At 35.5% G+C, this 9,475-nt stretch overlaps 1 pseudogene; it reads right to left on the minus strand.

Moving 5' to 3' along the window:
- Positions 1 to 4,567: 4,567 nt before the first annotated feature.
- LOC121458676 lies at positions 4,568 to 7,432 on the minus strand (annotated as a pseudogene).
- Positions 7,433 to 9,475: the final 2,043 nt, after the last annotated feature.

Genomic DNA, 9,475 nt, shown 5'->3' on the forward strand with positions numbered 1-9,475 from the left:
CTAGGTTACGGAAGACATTGCTCTAAACAGAAATAAATAATCAACATAACTTGAGAAAACAAGGAAGAAATTCTTAATGACCTAGAAGCAATGGAGAACAGAAAGAAATAAGAAAGTAGAACAAGGATAAATGTAAAGGAATTCAAATTTAAAAACTGAAACTCATAATTATTTTTAAAAAACAAATATAACTGAAAAAAGCACATAGCTAAATTGACTTTGCAAAAGAGAAAATAATTCTCTGGCAGAGGGAATGGCATTCATAAGATATTAATTTACCCTGTGCTTATATGTAATGTTAGCTGCTGAGACCTGTCACCTGAAATATGCAGTTACAGCTAATGGATGGAACAATGAGAGCAAGGTTGAACATATCTGTATATGAGAGCACCTTTTTAGAAATTCCATATTAATTGGTTCTATTAACCTCCACATTGTATACGGAAATCTGGCCTGATTTCATTTATATGGCATGGATCAATACATGCTGGGAAAAACAAAATCCCATAACCATCTAGAATCATACTATGTTTCATAATGGTGACTCTACAACTGTTTGCCTTCACTGTTTCCCCTAAAGTGTACACAGTAAACTATTCCACCTATTATGGTATGAAGGCAAAAACCATGCTGCACACACAAATCCTATTTCTATTACTGAAATGGATACATGACTCAGATTTGTAATTTTATAACTGAGTGATGATTGAGTTCTTTACCCTAAGAATTTAGTTGGTTTAATCATGAGGAGAACAAGCTCATTTCGGGGAACAATGGAGTGAGATCAATGCCACATGATCCAACATAAGAACTTTTGGTTCAGAAACATTTTGTTACAGCTGGAGATACTGATGTTCAAGAATAATATGCCTTCATCTGCTTAAATCATTTCACAAACTTAAAAGTTGAATAAACAAAATCTCTGTAATAACACCAGGCATCTGGGGTAGTTAATTATAAAATGAGGAGCCAGGCTGGAAGAGATTTTGCATTCCACATAAGTTATCATCTTGAAGTCTGTTTTGGAGTCAAGCCCAGGGTTATACTGTGAACAATTTAAAATGGGATGGGAGAACCCAGTCAGTAGTGGTACAAACCTTTAATCCCAGCATTCATGAGGCAGAGGCAGGTGATCTCTGTGACTTCACGACCATCCTAGGCTGCAAGAGCAAGTTTCAGGACAGGACACAAAGCTACAGAGAAATCCTGTCTTGAAAAATGAAACAAAACAAAAAACTAACACATGAAAAATGGGACATGAGAAGGCATGTCTAACCACTTATTCAGATGGAGATTTACAAAGCATTACTACCTTTTTTTTAAGATTTATTTATTTATTATGTATACAACATTCCTTCCATGTATGCTTGCATGACAGAAGAGGGCACCAGACCTCATTACAGATGGTTGTGAGCCACTATGTGGTTGCTGGGAATTGAACTCAGGACCTCTGGAAGAGCAGTCAGTTCTCTTAAACACTGAGGCATCTATCCAGCCCACCTTCTTTTTTTTTTTAGGTTTTTCGAGACAGGGTTTTTCTGTGGCTTTGGAGCCTGTCCTGGAACTAGCTCTGTAGACCAGGCTAGTCTCGACCTCACAGAGATCTGCTTGCCTCTGCCTCCCGAGTGCTGGGATTAAAGGCGAAAACTATCTTTTTGATAATTCATGATGATCAGAAATTCAAAAAGAACCAAGTCTAAGTTAGTTTCTGGTGCTATCGATTTTTTATTTCTTCTGGGTCACCAAGCCTGAGTAAAAGATGAACTTATTATACCAGCCTTTCCCACATGACTGTTATTAATGACATGTTCATGAGGCTGAATAGAAGATCAGCACCTAGAACACTGAAGACTCATCCACAGGGCCTAACATTGAGATTTACTACCCACAACTGTCTGTACCTCCAGTTGCAGGGGATTAGACACCATCTTCTGGTCACCACTGGTACCTGGGATACCTTTCATATATTCACTGGTCAAACTTTTATATCTAAATTCAATTTCATTCTTTTCTAAAATATGAGACAAACAAAAAATACCTACTAAAATAAAGAGTCAAAGAGATACATGTCCTTTCAGCATTTACATATCTGGTGCCCTAGGAGACCAGAATAAGACACCAGATATTTAATGTCTGCAATGACAGGGAGTTCTGATCAATCAGGTGTGGTGCTACGACTTGAACTTGGGTACCAAAGAGGATCAGTACTCCTGAGACAACTCTCCTGTTCCCACATGTGTCATTACAAAGCTGAAGGTGAAGATGTCCCACTGTTCCTTCTGTCTCATTGCACTTGAAGGATCTAAATGTCCTCTAGACGGTTGTCAAATGATTTCATGGACTGAATGTTAATGGAATTTCAATACTGTTTATGGTTATTGTTATCACAGTTCTTTTTTATGTAAGTGAAGATTAAAAAAAAAGGTTGGTTGAAATCAGTCTGAGTCCAGCCTGATTTTATTAGCAAAAAAGTTCCATAATTTGAGATAGGCTTTTTTTTTGGAATTTTTGAGACAGAATACCTCCACATAGCATGGAGGCCAGGAATTTATTATGGGGAACTAGCTGGCCTCACTAAGATCAGTTGACCCACACTCCTGTGTGCTGTAATTATAGCCATATACCTATAAGTCCAGTTGAAATATGTGTTTTAAGGACTTCTCATTGAATCATAGAAAGAAATAATAAAATAATATACAAAAAGGAGCATCATTGTTCTGATGAATAGCAATGTTTCTTGAAGTTCTATAATTTAAATGACCAAATCATTTCACATGCTCTCAATAATGGGTTATTTTTATTGTGCTGTTAATTCCATCCACTTAAAAATGTTTGAAGTGTGATTGTGTGAATACACCTGTGTCGTGATGTGTATGTAGCACTGACAGGAAAACTAACAGGGGTCTATGATCTACTTCTGCTGTGTGAGTTCTAATGATTAATCCTATGGAGACATTTGACTACAAAAGACCTAAATGGCACTTCTTTGGGTTTAAATATTATTCATGAATGTACTCTTAGAGAAGTGTCTATGTGTCACTGCTGAAGTGAAAAAATGTGAGAAAATTTGTAGAAGTATTGTATATAACCCAGAGTATTGTATATAATACCAGGTCATCAGACTTGGCAGCAATGAGCTATAACTTTACTAAATGAGACAATTTTCTGGTGTATAGTTTTGGTCCTGAGGAAGTGTTATAAATAAATGTCTACTCTTCAAAATGAACAAATTTTTCTGTTGTAATATTTTTTTCACATTTAATTTGAGCACCAGTGAAATGCCTCAGTGGGAAAGCACTGTTGTGAGCAAGACTAAAAACCTTACCTCAATTCCTATAGAACATCAAGTTATGGAATTTCATATACAGATGTTTGCTGATTTTCATAAATTATTATATCCATATCAGATAAATGGAAATACTTTGTTGAATACACACATGAGGTATTTAAATTTCTCATAATTTTTATCAGTTATTTTAACTGATAAAACATTGGTGTATTATAACTGATAACATTGTTAAATTCTCTTGAAATCACAGTACATTGGGTGTACATCATCTATCCTTGGATTTGTACTCAAGAGTAAGACAAATGAGCATCATGAGTTCAAATGTATCCCTGAATCATTACTGACATAATAAGACAAATATCAAACAACAAAATTTCAATGAAATTTGTGAAAAGATGAAAATCAAAACCGGAAACACAATCCACCACCATTATGTGAAAAGTGTGATCGAATGTGGCCTGATATTTCAATAACCAATGGGCAAATTATATGATAGGGGCTCCATTATATACATTACAGAAGAAGAATACCTATCACATTGTACAGGCACAACAGAATATGAACAAAAGTCATAGAAGGAATATAAGGTCTACAAAATAAACTTCACTAAATGAATTTGCCACACATACAGCAAACTCTAGTGACTACCTCAAATGTTTAAAAATAGAAACCACAATGCAATTATCTCCTCCATCAGTCTTGACAAAACATGGTTTATAGTTTACTTCCTCCAAGGCTATGATGAAAATAATTTATTTTGAACCTGAAGAAATCTGTGATGTTTAAACGCATTAACATTTTTTTCATGAATAGGAATTTCTTCTTTATGAGCTTGTTTCAATTTTAGTCTTAAAATTGATCTAAATAGAATTTAAAACACTAGAGTAATGGTTACTTGACTAACTGAATTTATTCACAGAGTTTCAATGCAGTATGATATTTTTATGGTTTTGAAGCCTACATTCATTAAATTCATACTTTCTCTCCTGAATGGTTGATTGTGACAAAGGATTTACCACATCGATTTCAATCATGGTTGTTCTCACATACAGGAGATTATGCATTTAATGATGAATAAAATATAAAAAGGCTTTATCACACTGATTACATCCATAATGACTCTTACTCTTTTAAGCCTTTGAACATTACTGTGATCTGCAAAGGCTTTACACACTGAATACATCAATGGGGTTTCTCTCTTTTGTATGTTATTTTATGCCTTTAGAGATCAGCGTGTTGTTCAAAGCCCTTACCACAATGATTACAATCAAAGAGTTTCTATCTACGAGGAGATCTTTTATGCCTTTTAAGATTATTGTGAGCTACAAATTTCATATCACACCGATTACATTCATAGGGTTTCTCTCCAGTATCTGTTCTTTTATGACTATGAAGTTGATCATGTGCTACAAAGGCCTTCTCACACTGAATAAATTCAGAGTTTCTATCTAGGGTGAGAATTTTTATGCCTTTGAAGATGACTGTTCGTTGCAAAGGCCTTACCACACTGATTACATTCATATGGTTTTTCTCCGGTGTGTGTTCTTTGATGACTTTGAAGATTACTGTGTTGTACAAAGGCCTTACCACACTGATTGCATTCATAGGGTTTCTCACCAGTATGTATTCTTTTATGCCTTTGAAGATGAATGTTCGTTGCAAAAGCCTTACCACACTGATTACATTCATAAGGTTTCTCTCCAGTATGTGTTCTTTTATGGCTTTTAAGATGATTGTATTGAGCAAAGGTCTTACCACACTGAGTACATTCATAAGGTTTCTCTCCAGTATGTGTTCTTTTATGGTTTTGAAGAGTACTCTGAGCTGCAAAGGCCTTACCACACTGATTACATTCAAATGGTTTCTCTCCAGTATGTGTTCTTTTATGCAATTGAAGATGATGATGACGTGCAAAGGCCTTACCACACTGAGTACATTCATAGGGCTTTTCACCAGTATGCATTCTTTGATGGTGTTGAAGAGTTCCCTGAAATGAAAAGGCCTTACCACATTGATTACATTCATATGGTTTCTCTCCAAGATGTGTTCTTTGATGGTTTTTAAGATTACTCTTAGCTGCAAAGGCCTTACCACACTGATTACATTCATATGGTTTCTCTCCAGTATGTATTCTTTGATGACTTTGAAGATTACTGTGTTGTGAAAAGGCCTTACCACACTGATTACATTCATATGGTTTCTCTCCTGTGTGTGTTCTCTTATGGGATTGAAGATGACTGTGAGCTGCAAAGGCCTTGTCACACTGATTACATTCATAAGGTTTCTCTCCAGTATGTGTTCTTCCATGGTATTGAAGAGCACTGTACCGTGCAAAGGCCTTACCACACTGATTGCATTCATAGGGTTTCTCTCCAGTATGCGTTCTTCCATGGTATTGAAAAGCACTGTACCATGCAAAGGCCTTACCACACTGAGTACATTCATAAGGTTTCTCTCTAGTATGTATTTTTTTATGCTTTTGAAGAGTACTGTGATCTGCAAAGGCCTTACCACACTGATTACATGCATAGGGTTTCTCTCCAGTATGTGTTCTTTCATTCCATTTAAGGTGACTGACATGTGTCAAGGGTTCACCTTGTTGAATATCTACTGAAAGTTTTTCTTCACCTTGAATTCTTTCAATCCTGCAAGGATAATTGGCACATATAAAAGCTTTACCACATTCAATACAGTGTTGTGCCTAGACATTTGTATAAATTAATTTTATAATATAGTCCAACTATAAAGAGGAATCAGATACTATGTTTCTATAACTGTGTCTAAACTTATATTTTGCCATCTAATTAGACACTTCTTTGCAACTTGGAAGATACCTCCAATGGTAAATTCATTTCTTTCATGGCTTACCATTTTACCTTCCATGAAACTTTTTTCTATAGGATATTTTATACATGTGTGAAGAGAAATGGATAAACACAGAGCTTTAACATTCATGAATTCTCCTATACTGTGAATCATATGGCATATACTATGTCAACTAGCACACCCAGAACTATTTGCACAGTTGTAGAAGTTGTACGGCTTTTTTGCAGTGTGAGTTTGTTCATGTATTAATGATGGTGGAAAAACAATTAATGGTATACTTGAATCAAATTCAACAAGTATACTCAACATGTGGCTACTAGTTATCTGATTGTTCTTAGAGAGTGGTATGCTACATCTCTCTATATACCCATGCTCATACACTTGTATCAAGAATAATGTATGGTATACTTAGTAAAGAAGAATAACAAATAAGAGATTTCCACATTGAATTCTCAGGTTTTGAATTGCTGTTCCTCGCAGACTGGTGGTATTGATATCAGGGTTTCTGTAGTACAACTGCCACATGACTCAACTCTAACTGCTTCTATCACTAAACTTATCATAGTCACAAGAGGTATCTGAGTAATACAAGATTTACTATGGGCTGTTATTTTGTTTTACAAAGTTTTGCAGATATACTTATCATCTTCAATGTGTATACCTTTTGTATTATGAGTAGCAAAAAAGAAATTTAATTGCAGATCTACAACAAAGCTCTCATGGTGCTATGCCTCAAAAGGTGATTTTTTTAGCCATTGCTTTCTTAAAAGAAGGTAATTCAAATGATATTCACATATATGACTTATGGATTTGTGAGAATTTGATAAGTGTCAGCGCACTTAAAGCTGTGCTTATTTACAGTGTAGCTTTAGACTAAAACTTTCAGGATGAAGAAAACTTTCATTAGAGGCACATTGTTATAAGCTTGCACAAGAAAATTACCTTTCATGTCTTCTAGAACATGGACAATGTTCTTCAGTGTTATGGTCTTCCCAAATGCATCCTAAAATATAATACCAGAAAATGTATGTTATGTTATTGAAAATTGTGCAATGTTTAAGCTGTTATCTTAAGTGACCCTTAGAACCATAACTGCTTTATCCAACTCATTCTTATTGTTTTTAAATAAATTACTGAAGAACATTATTAACCAAGAAAAAGTTGTCCATTTAGTTTGAAACATAAAGGAAATTCATTTTTACCTATAGTAGTGAGGTTCCTGTAGGTCTCAAGCATCACATCTTTGTAGAGATTCTTCTGGGAAGGATCCAGCAAATTCCACTCTTCTCGAGTGAAGTTGATATGCACATCATCATAGGTCACTGCCCTCTAAAATATTTCATTCATGTTTATAATGGAAAGCAGAAAGGTGACAACATTGTAAATCAATACATCTTTGACAGTATAGTCATAAAATTCTAGTGTTCCCCACTATTATTACATGACACAGATAATCACTTTAGAAGGAAATTGATTAGAAGTCACCACTGTCATTTCTTTACTGTTTGAATGGGATATCACCTTACAAAAGAACTTCCTATTCATAGAGAGAACCAAGGAAACAGATAAACAGGACATAGTACACTGAGAAAATTATATGAAGAAATACTAATTACAAAAAAGAAAAATACAGTGGGCAAAGTGGGTGTATTGACTCATGCCTTTAAGCACAGCACTCAGAAAGCATAGTTGTGTATATTTTGTCTCTGAGTTGAATGCCAACTATGGAATCATTTTTAGGACAGGTGGAAATACACAGTAAGACCCTAACTCTATTGCAAAAATCAGGGAAACAAACAAATCAGATTGAAAGAATTCAGAGATATTTACTGAAGTTCCTACAATGAATTATGCATTCACTCCATATCTGTATTCATAATACAGACAGCTAAAGTTTCCTATTTTCAACTGCAATACCAAAAACATTTTATGAAAAGCTACTTCATGTTCAAAATAATTACAAGTTGACAGGTGAAAATATTAGCTATATAAATGTTGGGCATAACAAATTAACACAGATCTGGAAATATGGCTGAGTACTTCTGAGCTCTTCCTGGTCTTGAAAAGAGGTGGGCACAATTAACAGTACTTACATGGGGATCACAACTACTTATTATTCCAAGTTCAAAATTTCTGAGAAGCTTTGATCACTCCAATAACCGAGTACCCATATGGTTCATATCCATGCAGACACATAAAATAGTCAAATTGAGTGAAACATTAACAGCAAGCACAACAAGCAGAAAGAAGTTCATGCACCTGCAATTCAATGACTCAGAATGCACAGGCAGTATTAATGTCATGGATACATGGAATCCTGGGAATCAGAATGATACCCTCTGTCAAATTTAAAATTCAAGATATGTGTGAAGCTGAGCACAGCAGCGTATGCTTGTCATGTAAAAAGCCTACATTCCAGGGTCATCATCCAACAACATAAAAACAAATAAAGCCATGAATGAAGTCCCCCTCCCTTTAATTTCAGGAATTTGGAGCTACACAGCAAAGGTTACTCAGACAAGCAAACAAAACAATTAAAACTGCAGGCTACCAAACTCCTTAGCACTGAACAGCAACTATTTCTTCTATATTTTATGTGATTTACAGATCAAGCCTATTATGATAATCAAAACAGTTCAGTATGAGTGGGAAGCTGACTGATTAATTCCAACAACAACACAGTACACATAAAAGTCAGAAAATTAGTTGAGGATATTGAGACTCATCACATACAATGAGGCATTTCATCTAGAAAGGCCTTTCCTACTAAAGATTCATAGGAAATTGAAAGAAAGGCCACCAAGGAGAGAAACTTGTTCAAGTACATGATCTTTTCTGGGAGGTTGTTCATTCAATGAACTGCACAGACTGGACCAAGAGAATGACCCAGGAGAGCAGACCAAAAGAGCAGGCCAAGACAGAGGGCAAAGACAGACTTCTGAAGCATTGCTCTCTGAAACACAGACTAGGCCAAGAACAGTTCTCAAAAACAAAATCAGCTACTTTAGAGATTAGACCAAGAGGCAAAGACACTGCTTGCACCCATTGAAGGATGAGATGGGTGGGTGCCAATGCCAGAATTCAGCCGACAACATAGAAAACCACATGGTGACACCAGAACCAGGAAGATTTGATCATCCTAACCCAGAAGAAGCCACAGTAAATGATTTTCAGTGTAACTTTGTGAGGATGATGAGGAAATGAAAATTCCCTTAAAGATATTTAGGAAAACACAAACAAAAATGGAAAACATCAATAAATCTCTCAAAGAAACCCAAGAAACAAAGAAAAAATAATCAAAGAGGTGAAGCAAAAAACTTAAAAGGCATAAAGACTGGGGCTGGGCAGTGGTGGTGTGCG

This window comes from Microtus oregoni, unplaced genomic scaffold (assembly GCF_018167655.1).
Source record: "Microtus oregoni isolate MIOR12 unplaced genomic scaffold, Mior012 000018F_ref0000195, whole genome shotgun sequence".
Lineage (NCBI taxonomy): Eukaryota > Metazoa > Chordata > Mammalia > Rodentia > Cricetidae > Microtus > Microtus oregoni.